Below are 17,169 nucleotides of genomic sequence, written 5' to 3'. Positions count from 1 at the left end.
CAAAACCACATTCGTGATGAACACTAACCTGTTGATGCTACGTACTGATGTGCTAGATGCTAGTACTGTGGAGCAATGAGTTGCATGTCAACACAAGCACCGAAGTCAACATTACCTTCCTTCAATTGGGCCAACTGGCGGTGAATCGAGGAAGTACAGTACATACTGACAAAACTAAAATGAGGTCTAACATGGAAATTAAGCATTTCCGGACACATGTTCACATAACATCTTTTCTTTATTTGTGTGTGAGGAATGTTTCCTGAAAGTTTGGCCATACCTTTTTGTAACACCCTGTATATCACTAAGGACTCCACTTATTAAATTAGAACAACACTTCAAAATTCTGTTAGAGTCTCCATCAACACCACGTGAGCTCTTGTTTTTCAGTAATTTATAATTCCCTTAATTTCAGTGGGGGATGTTGGTGCTATTTCTAAAGGCCTAAAGTCCTGGGGAATGACATTGTTAATATATATTTTGCTTCTTCAACTGAACCCTTTAACCCTATTTTTGCTGCTACATTCAGAAAGTGATTGTTAAAAATACTTGCAACTATTGAATTATCACTCACATCATCATCATTTAGCTTTATTACTATGGTATGCTGTGCACTGTCAGCCTGCCCCGTCTCCCATTTTACAATATTCCATATAGTTTTAATCTTATTATCCGCATTATTAATTTCTGTCAGAGCACATAAGCTTCTCGACTTCTTAATGACTTTCCTTAAAATAATATTACAGTATCTTTTGTAATAAGCAAGTAACGTCGGATCCTGACATTGAGGCCTGTCCATATATTTCCCTCTTCCTACTGCAGGATATCTTAATTCACTTAGTAATTCATGGCTTACTTGACTCTGTAATGGCTTTTTTGGATAACGTTTCAGGAAAGCAACTCTCAAATATTGAGACAAATTTACGGTGGAATAAATTGAATTTGGCATCAGCATCATTTTCTGTGTATACTTCATCTCATTCTACCTCTTCTAGGCTGACTTACAGTGACAGTATCATGAGCTGCCATTTGTTGCTTGGTCATTGCACTCCAATGTCATGTAATCAAACTTCTGGCACTTGTAAGATCTCATTGGATTTTGGATCTATGACCATCTCCATACATACTCTGCAAGCCACCATATGTTAAGTGGCATTAAAAGACATAGAAGGAGACAGAATAGCTGAGCAATATTTACCTTTAAGAGGTGAAACTCCAGTACTGCTGATGCGACACACACAAAAATACAAATAACTATCCTAGCTTTTGGAATGATTGCTTTCTTCCTCATGGAGGAAAGAGATTGGATGGAGAAGTTTAGAAAGTACAGTCACAGGTCAGTCAGACTCCAGCATGACATGGTCCCACATGTTTGGAGGATGAAGAGCTAACTCTGGGACTTTTGTCTCCATGAGATAAGATGGTAGAAGGTTGAATGACATAGTTTTTAGTCTATTTCATACAAAAATGAGAGTTCTGAATTTCTTTTTTATTTGTTTTATGAATCATTCTTTTTAAAGAATATGCACAGATGTTTTACAGGATTTTATGATATGGGACTCATCAGCTACATGAAATTATGCCCAGTGAACATCATCAGGTTTGTTAAGTTGAACACTTGTACATGAATTAAATAATAATCTGTTCTTACCTAGAGACAGGTTAAAACTGGTTACATAACATGAAGGTCTGACATACAGCAACAGAGAGCAAACAAGTAATGACTGCTCGTTCATATGCCAAGACATGCACATAAACTAATGTGTCTTTTTCCTTGCTGCACAGATTTGAAGATTTATTCTATAATCCGGCATTTCAAGATTTCATAGTTATTCAAAGGCTAAAGTAAAATGCCTTGTTGCTACATACAATTTATGTAAACAGTTAATCATTAGGCACAGTAAGGCCCCAGGAGCAATAAAAAAACCATGCCAACTTCTTGTCATGACACCATGATATTCAGTATTCTTTGCTATTGTGGATAACGAGGTATCTGATGCTTCCTGAGCCATCGGAAACATCATTTTTGCCAATCGTGATGCGTTCATATACATCTTCTGGCCTACTTTTGGTTCTTTTTACTGATGGGTATTGTGCAACATCCCCCTTACATGGTACAGTATATTGAACAAGTATCAACATTTTTAAAACTCTGCAATCTTCCACATAACGTGCAAACTGTCAATACCAACCTCATATGGTCAGTTTTATTGTACAATACTCTCTATTGTGTAATAAGTCCTGAATGTGTGAGAGGACCATAAGTATCTGCATATTTTGTGAGTGCTTGTATCATGTGAGCTGACACTGTAGGATAGTAATGCTTAATTTAATCCTTTTATAATGTGGTTCAACTTGGAAGTGACCTGTAACTGTTTATTTATTATCTGTGTTCAATAATCCTTTTCGTACCTCTAATTCTTCGTATATTTCGCAAGAATCTCACTTTGTAGTGAAATGTCACACTATGAAGGCACCACAGTCACATGACTCAATTTGAATAAGTGTCTGATGAAAAAATTAGTCAGTAGCGCATCAGTCTTTGATGACTGAGTGATATTTAAAAGTAGCATAGTGACTGTACTTAGACTGTATCTAGCAACTGCTTGGGTCAGAAGTGTATTTATTTTTGTAGATAAAGATGGATAAGGGCCTGTGACTGTTGTGTAAGGAAACAGCAAGAAATAGTCATTGTCTGAAACAACTGGATGCTGCACTGGCCACTGTCAATGGACTTCAGGGTGCTCTCCTGCACTGCAGTGGTTTGAGGCAACCGTTGCAAAAGCTGTGGCATCCACTCACCTGAGGGCAAATGGCAAACAATGACTTGGTCGCAAATATCTGGACAGAAGGTAAAAGTGGGTACTGACCACACGGCTGCCCCCTTTCACCTCTAAACCCAATTTTAGATCATGCACATTGTCTGGACATGTAGTTGGCAGGTCAGGAAGGAAGGCCAGCAGACACTCAACATACATGCAGCAGGCGGGAGAGTGGGGGTGGTGTGTCTTTAGAGATGTGAAACAGGCTCTGTCAGGGATTAATGAGCGCACTGGGTGCAGGCTGCTACAAAAAGTGTCTTATGTTTGGATAAAATATGCCTACCGCCACAATTCAGAGACTACTGCTACAGCAAAATGGGCAAAATTCGTATGAGTTCAGAAGTTTGCTCACTTGGTGAGACACAGCAGTTTCAACCAAACACATTCGATTGCAAAGTCATTTGATTGACTTTACAGAAAATGAGTAATGTGATATATATTTGAGCAACAAACCACCTCAGTAACAATTCTTGATTCCTATTCACCACAGCCTTGCTTACCACATATTTTCTACTATCGGACTGTGTCGGCAGAACAATTTTCAGTGGTAGCTTCGTGATATCTTCACGGAGGATCTCCGTAACAATAAATTTCATCCCTGGTATGAAGAGCTTTCGGGCTACGGTTAAGTCATTTTGTAACAATGCATTAGCAACTTCTGGACACAGCAAGCGTAAGTCCACTCCGACATGGTCACTGGTAACTGCTACTTGCCAGCAGACAGTTGAAAATATTGGGCTGTTGCCTTGACAAGATATGGGATTTGCACAAAAGGATCTGTTGGTACAAAAAAGAATCATATATTCAACAGATCTGCCACAAAAGACTGATGTCTCACACAAAGAAGATGACAGTTTGTATATTTGATATCACTAGTGATAGCAGTGTTGTACAAATGCAAAGATTCCATCCTCAGATAAAGGCAGAGCTGGAGTGTAACATCTCCTCCAATATGTTTAAACCTTAACTGCATGCAAGAGGTTTTTCCCCTGTAGCTGATCTTTGACATGGTGAAAAACAAAGATAGCCAATCCCATGTAAATTCCTTTTTCTGTGTGGTTGTCTGTTGCACGCTACTTAATACCATTGACACCCTCATTGTTTCATTGTTACGTGCATTTCAACCTGACGCAACTACCTGCATCCCTCCATATTACAGCAAAGTGACCAGATGCGACCACCTGTGCTATTCAGTATTCCAGTGAAGCAACCCGACGTGAGCATTTACACGTGTCCACCGTCACTGTCTTTCATATCCATCAACTCATAAGTAAATTTGTTACTATCTCTTTTCTGACCAGTTATACACTTGAGGAAGTAGTCATTGAATACAGAGACAGTTTCAGTGTTGTTTCCCTCATCATTTCAAAACATCTGCAAGTTTCTCACAGATGAGGAAATTATGTCAGAGCTGCTCTGAACTGATGACGAACAGTCACTGCCTGAGGAAAGTTAAGAAGATGGAGATAACAACATTGAAATAAGTAAGCACGATACAGATTCACAAGTGGTTGCCTCTCCCACTGACAAATCATAGAAAACATTTGTTAGTAGAGACTGCTATATGGGTAAAGATGAGGAGACTAAATGGCACATGAAACCTGTCAGTCACAGGTGAAGGCCAAACAGTTGTAACGTCATTCCTCATAAGCCACGCCCTTTAACGCTCCCTATCGCAGGAAAGACTCCAACGAAAATGTTTTGCTATTACTTAGATGATAAATTAACAGATGATGATGTTATGGACACTAGTTTGCATGTAATGAACATTCATGGACAGTTTGACAGATCTCGTGATGCACAAGGCAAAGACCATGTGGAGATGCATGCCTTTGTGGGTCTGCAGTTATATGCAGGAGCTTCCCATCTCCATTTCAAAGACATGTGGGATATAGGTGGGTCCGGCATATTTGCATTTAGTATGCCATATAGAAGATACCTGTTTTTACTTCACTGTATTTTGCTTCAATGTTAAACACACTAGGGATGAGAGGAAAAAGACTGACAAGTTAGCTGATGAGCACGACCTTATCATGCCATTGCAAGAAAAATATCTGAAGTTGTATACTCCTGGAGAATAAGTGACAATCGATGAGCAACTTATTCAATTTCGAGGATGACATTCCATATGACAATATCTGCCAAAAACCCAAAGATATATGGCATAAAGGTTTTTGTTTTGGTAGACTTCAGAAAATTTTATCTTATGAACTATGAAATATATGTAAGTACACCGCCAGATTGTCCTTTCAACAAACCAAACTAGCATTCAGAAATAGTGCAATGTTTTGTTACTCCTCTATAGATGCTGGCCGCAGTGGCCGAGCGGTTCTAGGCACTTCAGTCTGACACCGCACAACTGCTACGGTCGCAGGTTCGAATCCTTTCTCGGGCATGGATATGTGTGGTGTCCTTAGGTTAGTTAGGTTTAAGTAGTTCTAAGTCTAGGGGACTATGACCTCAGATGTTAAGTCCCATTGTGCTCAGAGCCATTTGAACCTCTATAGGTACTGGCATAAATATAACTACTGACAAGTGGTACACCAGCATGTCTCTCGCAAGAACTCTATTGCAAGAAAAGGTGGACATTTGTAGGAACATTGCAATAGAATAAAGCAGATCCCCCCCCCCCCCCACCACCATTTTTGCCCAATTAACAAAGAACTCTAGCTTCAAGCCTGTTCAGTTTCACACAAGCTATAACAATGGTGTCATATGTTCCAGGCAAATCATGATTAATTGTACCCATCTCCATGATGTACAATAATGGAAAGACCGATGAGGATGCACTCTCTCAGAAAAAGCCAGAAAACATTTTACAACCATTCAAATGGTGGAATAGACTCGTGTGATCAATTATGTAGTAATTAGCATGTTGACAGAAGAATGAGATGATGGCTACTGGCAGTGTTTTTTCATTTGGTAAACATGCCTGCTCTGAATTAATATATCCTTTACAAATTGAGCTCTGGGTGCTCAAGCTTTATCTCTCATCCACAATAAATATTGCTCAGTTATTCATTAATAACTTTATTATGCTCACAGAGGATAAAAGAACTAACTATAGATAAACAGTTGTAGATAACAACAGTCACTATGCCAACTGTGCAAAAGATGCTTTTTATAGTCTACAATGTTTTTGCTCACTTAGTTCATTGAAGTAATTGGTGGTGTTGCTACAAAAGTTACAAGATGTGAGTTTTTGAAGAATGTCGCTAAGGCCTTAATTACTGACTATATTTTCCAGAGACTGAATGGTCCTTACATACATCGAAAACCACAACAAAAATAAAACTTTATCTACCAGAGAGAGGAACTGGTACCAGCACACAAGGCTGTGAAAAACACGACCAGCTTGCTTCCATTGCCTAGCATGAGATGAAGGTGTCACATGTGCCCAACTAGAATGACAGCAAGTATTCCACAGAAAGAGAGATCTGTTCCAAATGTGTGTGTAAACAGCACAGTAAAGTGATCTGGACAGTCTGTAAAGATGACAAGAATGGACATTTTATACAATTTAAGTGTAAAATACTATGCCTCTGTCTTAAAAGCTTACTGAAACTTCATGTTCAAAAATCAGTTAGTTGGAAACAACAGGCAATCAAAATATCATAGAAATTATCAACATCCTTTCAGAAGGGAATAGAAAAGTATATTTTAAATAATTATCTCAAGAAATGATGTATTGTTTTCTTCTTTGTGTTTTAATTTTACGTCAAATAGACACAACCGAGTAATTGCACATTGAAATAACATATTTGTATTGAAGCGTTAAGCCTATTAAAGAACAGAATTTTCATTTCCTGTATTTTCCACTTTTTAAGGAAGACACGGTAGTCCCTACTCCAGACAGGGTGATCATCAGAGCAGTTGACACGCTATGGAGAAGATACACAACAGACACCATCACGGGCGGCCTTACATTAGCCACACACGACAGCCCCCTTACAACCCGAGGTGGTGTGTCCAAAGCACTGGCAGGACAAACAGTGCATCGGGTTAGGGAAATAAGGCCGCACACTGAGATGGAGGAAGCCGGCCTTAATGCGCTCGGGAAGTTTTTTGGTGCTGAAAGTCAGTATAAATGAGTCCAACTTCAGGAGGTCACCATCCACCCATTTCATAATGTTCTCGACATTGACAATTTCTTCTTGGGACCACTTGGCTTTCAGTTCTTCTCGGGGAATGTCAACCAGATCCTTGCAACTCACAACACCTTTGCTATAGTTTAACGTGTTTTGCAGTTCACTTTCGATTGCATACTCCTCGAGGCACTGAGCTTTCTGGATGTTCTCGACTTGTTGGAAATTAGAAGTTTCGACTGAAAGGGTCCCATTCTGTGTTTGACAGTTTTTAAAGTTCCAGCAATTCCCTCTAACACTTTTTGAATGTAAAAAGGTGAAATTTTCTCAAACCTTCCCTCTTTCCGTCTAATTATAAGAAACACATTCTGGCCACAAGTATGTGTTCTGTTACTGATACCTGAGAGAGTCTGTACGAATCACAAGTCCAGAGGACTGCTTACACAAGCCCTCTTGTTTGTTTGGGTGTAGATACCTACCACCAGCCCACTCTTTCTGCTGAGAGGAGAAAAAGAAGATTTCAAAGGATCCATCTCGGTCCCACAAGCTGCTAGGGAACTAGAAGTCCACCTAGACAGAGCCCCGTGTGCCTAGTTAAGCCAACTGAGGTGCGGCAGGTTCCCCAGAGGTTGTCCGCTAATGACTGTTCCACCTCGATAGCCGTACATCTCATCAGCAAGCAGCACACCTTGAGACAGGTTTTTTTTTTTAGAGAGGTTTATTCCACCCTAGCGATCCGGGCGGTCGAGCCAAGATGCCCGTTCCCTGTGACACACAATGTTCCACCGTCGCGCTGCACGGTGGTCACTGAAGCATGCCCAGAGCTTATGGTGACAGAGGACTGGCGACGCTTACCAGTCCCCAGCTCAGGAACCCCGGGATCGCCAAGCCCATACTCAGCAAACAAATGCTGAGCCCCTGAGGGGCAAATGCAGGCAGGTGCTGTTCAATGTGCACTGTATCTCCCTGAGCATTAACTTAGGCAGATTAATTTTGAGATCTACTCTGGCTGGTAGGGGGCCCACATTAAACTGTGTCTACAGATAGTTTGCTTGATTGTACCGGTATGAAATGAGCGTTTTTTTTTTTTGTTGTGAAAATGAAACACTAATTTTGAATTGAAAAGTAAAAACATTTTATTCAAAGTACTGACCATTGCTTTCTATACATTTTGACCACCTACCTGGCAATTTGTGGACACCACGCCAATAGAAATGTTCGCCTTTTGAAGCAAACCAATCAGACACCCAATTTTCGACTTCTTCGTAGGAATCGAAGTGTTCCTCTGCCATTGCGTGTCCCATTGATGAAAACAAATGGTAATCGGAAGGGGCCAAGTCTGGTGAATATGGCGGGTGGGGTAGCAGCTCCCAGCCAAGTGTTTCGATTGTATCCTGAACCAGTTTTGCTTTGTGTGCAAGTGCATTGTCGTGTAAAAAAATTACTTTGGCATGTCTTCTGGCCCATTCTGGTCCTTTTTCGATCAATGCATAGTTCAAATTGATCATTTGTTGTCTGTAGCGATTAGTATTCACAGTTTCACCGGGTTTTAGTCGCTCATGGTAAACCACACCTTTCTGAGCCCACAAAACACAGAGCATTGTCTTCTTGCCGATTCGATCTGGTTTTGCAGTCGATGTTGATGGTTGTCCCGGATTAACCCATGATTTTCCCTGATCATGATTCTTAAAATAAATCCATTTTTCATTGCCAGTAACAATTTGATGCAAAACTGATTTTCTTTCATGTCTCTGTAGCAAAATTTGACAAATGGTTTTTCGGTCTTCCATCTGTCTTTCATTCAATTCATGTGGCACCCATTTTCCACACTTTTGGATCTTTCCCATAGCTTTAAAACGGTCAGAAATTGTTTGTTGTGCAACATTTAGCATTGCTGCCATTTGCTTCTAACTCAAAGTATCATCTTCATCCAATATTGCTTGCAATTCGGTGTCTTCGAACTTTTTGGTGGTCTTCCACGTTCTTCATTTCTTAAACCAAAATAATTATTTCTGAACCATTGAAACCATCTTTTGCATGTTGCTTCTGATAGAGCACAATCACCATACGCCTCCACAAGCATTCGATGCGAGTCTGCAGCACTTTTTTTCAAATGAAACCAAAAAATTAATGCTTTCCGCAAATCATCACTTTCTGGTACAAAATTCGACATTGTTAACACGATGAAAACATATGATGATGTTTGTTCCATGACTTGATGTATACTAAATATCTTTGACAGATGTCATACCAACCAAACAAAAAAAAAATTAAGGCTCGTTCACAACAAATGTTCCCTATCGTCACATTTGTATCTAAATGCTCATTTCATACTAGTACATCTGGTATGATACAGCATTTCAAATCAGTTTTTTTCTCTCTCTCTCTCTCTCTTTTCTTTTCTGGAGATTGTGCTGTGTTTTCTGTGAAGATCGACGTTGATTCACTCAGTACAATGACCACATTGGCCACTTGCTGTATTTAGTGTAGCTACTGGCTGTCTGGAGTAATTTATAGTAGGTCGCTTGCAAGCAATAAAGAACCACTACATGAAGGAAAAGTTAGTTCTGTTGATGTACATGTCCTTCTACATCTACATACATACTCCACAAGCCACCATATGGTGTGCGACATTACCATAGAATTTGACATAATGACAATTTGAAGAGCGATTATATGATGTACATATCTTTTTATTTAATTGTCTTAATCACAAAGTTTTTTGAACAGAATCAGAGGTTTTGGTTAGACAATAGACATCTACAGACTCTACAATATAAGTAAAAGAAAATACACCAACAAAAAAAGGCTTACTCATGGGTAACAACTCGGCTGGCACCATAGCAGAATTTTTTTTTTATTTATTAATCAGAAAATGAGTTTTTCCTCAAATTCCCTATTTTTACACAAAAGACTACCTATTTTAAAATATACGTCGGTGATATAATTTTTCTGTACGAAGGATAGGAAAATGAAACTAATAATCTTGCCCCAATGGTAAGTTCTATGCACTCAGTGGAAATTGAAAAAGAAACAACAAAGGCGATAAGCACGCATTTGACATTTAAGAAAACCCACCACCACAGATAGCATATGTGGTGTCACCGCCAGACACCACACTTGCTAGGTGGTAGCCTTTAAATTGGCCGCGATCCATTAGTATACGTCGGACCCACGTGTCGCCACTATCAGAGATTGCAGACCGAGTGCCGCCACACGGCAGGTCTAGAGAGACTTCCTAGCACTCGCCCCAGTTGTACAACCGACTTTGCTAGCGATGGTTCACTGACAAAATACGCTCTCATTTCCCGAGACGATAGTTAGCATAGCCTTCAGCTACGTCATTTGCTACGACCTAGCAAGGCGCCATTATCAGTTGCTATTGATATTGTAAAGAATGTACAGACAAGAGCTACGTTCAACATTAATGGATTAAAGTTAAGTATTCCACCAGCTACATCCTTTTTTTCTAGTCTAACTTCCTCGTCCTGTTCCAGACCTCACGCCAGCCTGCATGAGCTAAAACGCGTGCCTTTCGGCTTCCTCTTACATTAGTGGGTTGGCCCTATTGCCAATCCACAACAGCATATCCATCCAAAATCATGTCATTGTCAACGATACAAAAAAAGCCCTCTTCAATTTGATGATCCATTGTATGATATGAATCACTTTGTCACAAGAAGAAATAGATAAAGAACTCAGTGTCTTGAACAATGCTAATGGATATAAAACTAAAGATGTAATGAACATTTATTACAAGATCAAAAAGTGAATGACAGCAAGAAAACAAAACTTGTCACAATCGAATATTGTGACAAAGTGTCCCAAGAAACTGAACACCACTTTTGCAAATCCAATGTAAAATTAGGTTTCAAAACTAACACAATTTCTCAAATATGCCTTCACCATCATATTGGGCAGGAGCAGAGTAAATTTTCAAATTCAGGATTTTACAAAATTACACACAACAATTGCAACTGCTTTTATATTGGGCAGACTGGATGTACTTCTTTAAAACACAGTTTAAAGCACACACACATAAATGCGTGTGCACGCATGAGTGCCCCCACCTCCAAAACACACACACACACACACACACACACACACACACACACACACACAAAATGTGAAACAGCATTTTGTGATCACTTAAAAAAATCAAAAACATGAACTAACAGACATAGTACATAGTTTGAATATTTTGCACACCACTCCCAAAAGTAGACGTCTCAGCATTTTGGAGGACCATGATATTTTTTGCTGTAAGAGACAGTATCCTGACCGTATTCTTAGTGAGCAAAGTGATTTCAAACAAAACTTTTAGTTCACAATCTTTTAAGAACTTATTTCTTGACATTTAATTTCCTAGTGTGAAGTGTCATCATGTGCCATTGAAGGTCAACAGAGGTCAACTGTGCTTCAGTGATCTACAGATCATTGTGGGTACATGGCACTTGGGGCAGCGTGCCACTAAGTGCAGGAATGTTCACAAATTTGAATAACACAAGAACTTTAGCCAAAATGAACTAACATGAATTGCCACTAGAAATTATGCTGTCTCTCATTTAAGTCATTGAAACATTGTTCAAATGGCTCTGAGCACTATGGGACTTAACTTCTGAGGTCATCAGTCCCCTAGAACTTAGAATTACTTAAACCTAATTAACCTAAGGACATCACACACATCCATGCCCGAGGCAGGATTCGAACCTGCGACCGTAGCGGTTGTGTGGTTCCAGACTGTAGTGCCTGGCCGGCTATGAAACGTTGTAATTTACATATTTCTTGTTACTTCACATTCATTTTATTTCCATCTTAAGTTTTGTTACTTATTGGTTTAGTCACAATATATCCTGGAACATGAGAGACAGGCCAACATACACGGTCTTGAAGTTTATTCTATCTTCTTCCTTTATAATACTAATCCTGAAGCCCTCACAATGTATCCAATTAATAATGTCAAGAATTATACTTCTCAATTAACCTTCTTTTAATTACTTTCCATAATAATCTGTACATTATGCATGCATCAGTGACCTCTAAGACAGCCTTACAGCCATTACCTATCAGGTTAAAGCATGCATGGCAGTTTTGACTCCTATTGTTATTACGTGGTTATGACTTGTTTCAGTGCAGCAGAATGAGAGGTATATCATGTTTATATTATATTTTCTGTCCTTTATTTTTAATCTCTTATTGTAGTAGATAGTAATGTTTTTTCTTTTACTTCTGTTGTACATTTTGAAGATGGCTATCGTATAGCCGAAACTGGTAATTTTGTGTGTGTGTGTGTGTGTGTGTGTGTGTGTGTGTGTGTGCAAGAAACAGGTAGAAGGCATAAAAACAAGAGAGCAGATGACCGTGGTTGGCTGACCACGAGAATAATAAAGAAAAGCCAGACACTCTACGACACAATAAAACGTCAACCCTAAATGCATTATAGTGGAGAACACAAAGGGAGAAACGACATGCACTAAAACTTATACAGAATGATAAAACCCACCGTCACATATAAAATGTTAAACTAAATTAGCCAATGAGGCGATGTCAGCTAAAATTAATGGCAATGACTCCGGTAACTGAAGAGTCCATCACAGGGCAGCCAAAGAACAGCTGGGTGCTGCACCAACACTGAGGTGGGTCATCACGGTGCAGGAGGTAGCCGTGTGTCGACCAAGCGTGGCAAATGCAGAGCCGGCAAAGAACCAGAGTGTCCCTGCAAGATACCTGCATGGAGGTCTGCCACACAATCGTAGTCTCCTTAATGGAATGCAGTTTGTTCGTGCATGCTGAGGTTGTGCCATTTTGTCTCCCAAAGCCGCAAAACCTTGTGGCGTAGTACTGAACGCAGGTCAGTTGCAGAGAAGCCGATCTCCATAAGCGGTTTCCCTGCAGCCTGTTTGGCCAGCCTGTTGACAAGTTCATTCCCTGGGTTTCTGACGTGACCTGGAGTACAGACAAACACCACTGAACGACTGGACCGTTCCAGGGCATAGACGGACTCCTGGATGGTTGCTATCAAAGGATGACAAGGGTAGCACTGGTCGAGAGTTTGTAGGCTGCTCAAGGAATCAGTACACAGAAGAAACACCTCCCAAGGGCATGATGTGCTCAAGACCATAAGATATAGTCACCAGCTCGGCAGTGAAAACAATGCAGCCATCGGGCAAGGAATGCTGTGCAATATGTCCTCCATGGACAACATACGTGAAGCTGACATGAGCATCAGCCATCGAGCCGTCGGTGTAAACCACTTCGTGGCCTCGGTACTTGTCAAGAATCAAGAGGAAGTGACAGTGGAGAGCTGTGGAGTTAACTGAGTCCTTAGGGCCATGTGAAAGGTCCAAGCGAAGCTGTGGCCTAGGTGTACATCACGGAGGTGTACGTGAATGGACCTCAAGTATAGGTGGTAAAGGCAAACTCCAGTTCAGAAAGAAAGGATCGGACATGAACTGCAATTGAAAGCCCTGACCTGGGCAGCCAATGTAGGAGATGAATTGCCGTGGGTGGGAAAAGCAGACGGTAATTTGAATGCGCAGGAGAACTACGAACATGTGCTACATAACTGGCCAGCATTTGTGCATGCCTAACCTGCGTCCACAAGGATGCTGGTCACCGGAATTGTCCTAAAACCTCCCGTCGCTAGGCGAACACCACAGTGGTGCACTGGGTCGAGTAAGCACAATGCTGAGGGCACCGCCGAACCATAAACCAAACTCCCATAGTCAAGGCGGGATTGGAAAAGGGCCCTGTAGAGCTGCAGCAGCATAGAGCGATCTCCACCCCAGTTGATGTTGCTCAGGCAGTGGAGGGTACTGAGGTGCTGCCAGCACTTCCACTTAAGCTGAAGAAGGTGAGGAAGCCGAGTCAATCGGGCATCGAAAACCAGTTCTAAGAATTGATATGTCTCCACTACAGTGGGTGGATTTTCATTACAGTAAAGTTCTGGTTCTGCATGAATGGTACGACGCTGACAGAAGTGCACATCACATGACTCTGAAGTTGAAAACTGGAAACCATGGGCTTTAGCCCTGCGCATTGTGGATGGCTCCCTGTAGGTGCTGCTCAGCAATACAAGTACTGGAGGAGCAGTATGAAATGCAGAAGTCGTCTGCATATAGAGACACTCATTACAGAGTCCTGCAGGACCCCATTCTCCTGGATATGGGGGGGGGGAACTATGGGAGGCACCAACTTGTACACAAAAAGTACGAAGTGACAGGAAATTCTGGATAAAAATCAGGAGTGGGCCTCGCAGACACCACTCATACAATGTGGCAAGGCTACTCATACAATGTGGCAAAGTCACTTGTACAATGTGGCAAGGATGTGATGTCGCCCGTTCGTGTCACACACTTTTTGTACATAAAAAAAAGACAGAAACCAGGTGTTGGGGTCTGGAAAAGACTGTTCGAATGGCAGACTCTAGGGCACAAGATTATTAGTGGTAGAGTGACCCAGGTGGAAGCCGCCCTGACATGGAGTCAGTAGACCACATGACTCCAGGACCCAACACAACCACCAATACACCATACATTCCAGGAGCTAACAAAGAACATTGGTGAGGCTGATGGGCCAATAGCTATCCACATCAGTCGGGTTTTTACCGAGTTTAAGCACCAGAACGATGGTGCTCTCCTCCCATTGGGATGGAAGATCCGGCTGAAGATGACAAGGACATGTCGCTTGTAGTCAGATGATAGATGTTTAATCATCTGACCATGGATCTGATCTGGCCCAGGAGCTGTGTCAGGGCAATGAGCAAGGGCACTGAGGAGCTCCCACTCTGTAAATGGGGTGTTATAGTGTTCACTGTGGCGTGTAGCGAACGAGAGGTCTTTCCTTTCCATCCTCCATTTAAGAGTGCAAAAGGCTGGGGGGGAGGGGGGGCAGGTAGTTCTCCGACGCAGAGGCTCGAGCATAGTGCTCAGCAATCACGTATGCGTTGGTAGACGACATGCCATTGATGTTAATGCCAGCGACACCTGTTGGGGTCTGGTACCCAAAAAGATGTCTGATCTTCGTCCATACTTGGGAAAGTGACGTATGGCATCCAATAGTCGAGATGTATCACTTCCAACAACCCTGCTTCCGTCATTTGATAAGCTGGTGAACACGGACACATGGAGTCAGTAGACCACATGACTCCAGGACCCAACACAACCACCAATACACCATACATTCCAGGAGCTAACAAAGAACATTGGTGAGGCTGATGGGCCAATAGCTATCCACATCAGTCGGGTTTTTACCGAGTTTAAGCACCAGAACGATGGTGCTCTCCTCCCATTGGGATGGAAGATCCGGCTGAAGATGACAAGGACATGTCGCTTGTAGTCAGATGATAGATGTTTAATCATCTGACCATGGATCTGATCTGGCCCAGGAGCTGTGTCAGGGCAATGAGCAAGGGCACTGAGGAGCTCCCACTCTGTAAATGGGGTGTTATAGTGTTCACTGTGGCGTGTAGCGAACGAGAGGTCTTTCCTTTCCATCCTCCATTTAAGAGTGCAAAAGGCTGGGGGGGAGGGGGGGCAGGTAGTTCTCCGACGCAGAGGCTCGAGCATAGTGCTCAGCAATCACGTATGCGTTGGTAGACGACATGCCATTGATGTTAATGCCAGCGACACCTGTTGGGGTCTGGTACCCAAAAAGATGTCTGATCTTCGTCCATACTTGGGAAAGTGACGTATGGCATCCAATAGTCGAGATGTATCACTTCCAACAACCCTGCTTCCGTCATTTGATAAGCTGGTGAACACGGACACGGAGGTGCTTAAAGACTACGAGGTGATCCAGGAAAGCGTGCCGCTTATGACGCTGTAGTGTTCACCGATGCTCCTTCTTTGCCTCAGCAACTTCTGGCAACCACCAAGGGATCGTGTTTCACCAGGGGCACCCGAAAGAGTGCAGGATCATGTTTTCTGCCGCATTAATGACTGTTGTAGTCACCTGCTCAACCATCACATCCATGTTACCGTGTGGGGAAGAGTCGATGGTGACCACAGAGGTGAAAGTTTCCCAGTCTGCCTTATTTAAAAGCCCATCTGGCCAAGCGACCGTGGGCCTCACGCCAGGGTAGTGACAGGAAGATGGGGAAATGGTCACGACCACACAGGTAGTCATGTGCTCTCCAGTGGATAGACGGGAGAAGTCCTGGGCTGCAAATTGATAAATAAATGCCCAAGTAACTACCATGAGCCACGCTGAAATGTGTGGCGGCCTCAGTATTTAAGAAGCAGAGGTCGGACTGAGACAGTAAAGTTTCGACATCTCTGCCTCAGCCACTAAGCACAGTGCCACCCCACAAGGGGTTATGGGCGTTAAAATCTCCCAAAAGTAGGAAAGGTTTAGGGAGTTGATCAATCAGTGCAGCCAATATGTTGAGGGGTATAGCACCATACGGAGGAAGATATATGTTGCAGACAGTTATTTCCTATGTCGTCCTTATTCTGACAGCCACAGCTTCACAATGGGTTGAAGGGGCACATCTTCACTACAGAATGAGTTTAGGACACAAATGCAAACTACACCTGACACTCGATCATAGTCGCTACGATTCCTGTAATATCCCTTATAGTCGCTACGATTCCTGTAATATCCCTTATAGTCGCTACGATTCCTGTAATATCCCTTATAGTCGCTACGATTCCTGTAATATCCCTTATAGTTGCGGAGGGCAGGGGTCCGCATTGCCGGGAACCAGGTTTCCTGGAGGGCAACACAGATAGCAGGTATAAAGCTTAACAGTTGCCGGAGCTCAGCCAGGCGGTGGAAAAAACCACCATAATTCCACTGGAGGATGACATCGTGAGACTGGGAAGACATGGAACATTCAATGAGGCATTTTACACCTCAGAGTCACCTGCTGCCACCAATTTATGGCCTGAGCAGTCTATATCCGTTTTTTTCTGAGGGTCTGGCGAGATCTAGGTCCTCAGTGGACGCCAGAATCTCCACCTCATCCGCAGACACAGAGCTTGGAGGTAGCGGTGGTGTATTTGCTACCACAATACACTTGGTCTTCGGGATCTTTTTCGATTTCTCTCGCTGTTCCTTGGGTTTCCCTGGCTGGGAGGACTTCACTGATTCAGTCTCGGGGCCTGAGGATGAGCGTGAAGCCCTGTGACCAGCTACTTTTGGGCTCTTCAGCCACTGGCGGGTGTCATCTTTCCCACTAGCAGAAACATGGGAAGGGAAAGACCAAAAGACCTCTTCCTAGCGAGAGCAGCCGAAGAAGTTGTATGCTTCTCTGGCTTGGA

The sequence above is a fragment of the Schistocerca americana genome, chromosome X (genome assembly GCF_021461395.2).
Source record: "Schistocerca americana isolate TAMUIC-IGC-003095 chromosome X, iqSchAmer2.1, whole genome shotgun sequence".
Classification (NCBI taxonomy): Eukaryota; Metazoa; Arthropoda; class Insecta; order Orthoptera; family Acrididae; genus Schistocerca; species Schistocerca americana.
Note: the sequence above shows the minus strand (reverse complement) of the source record.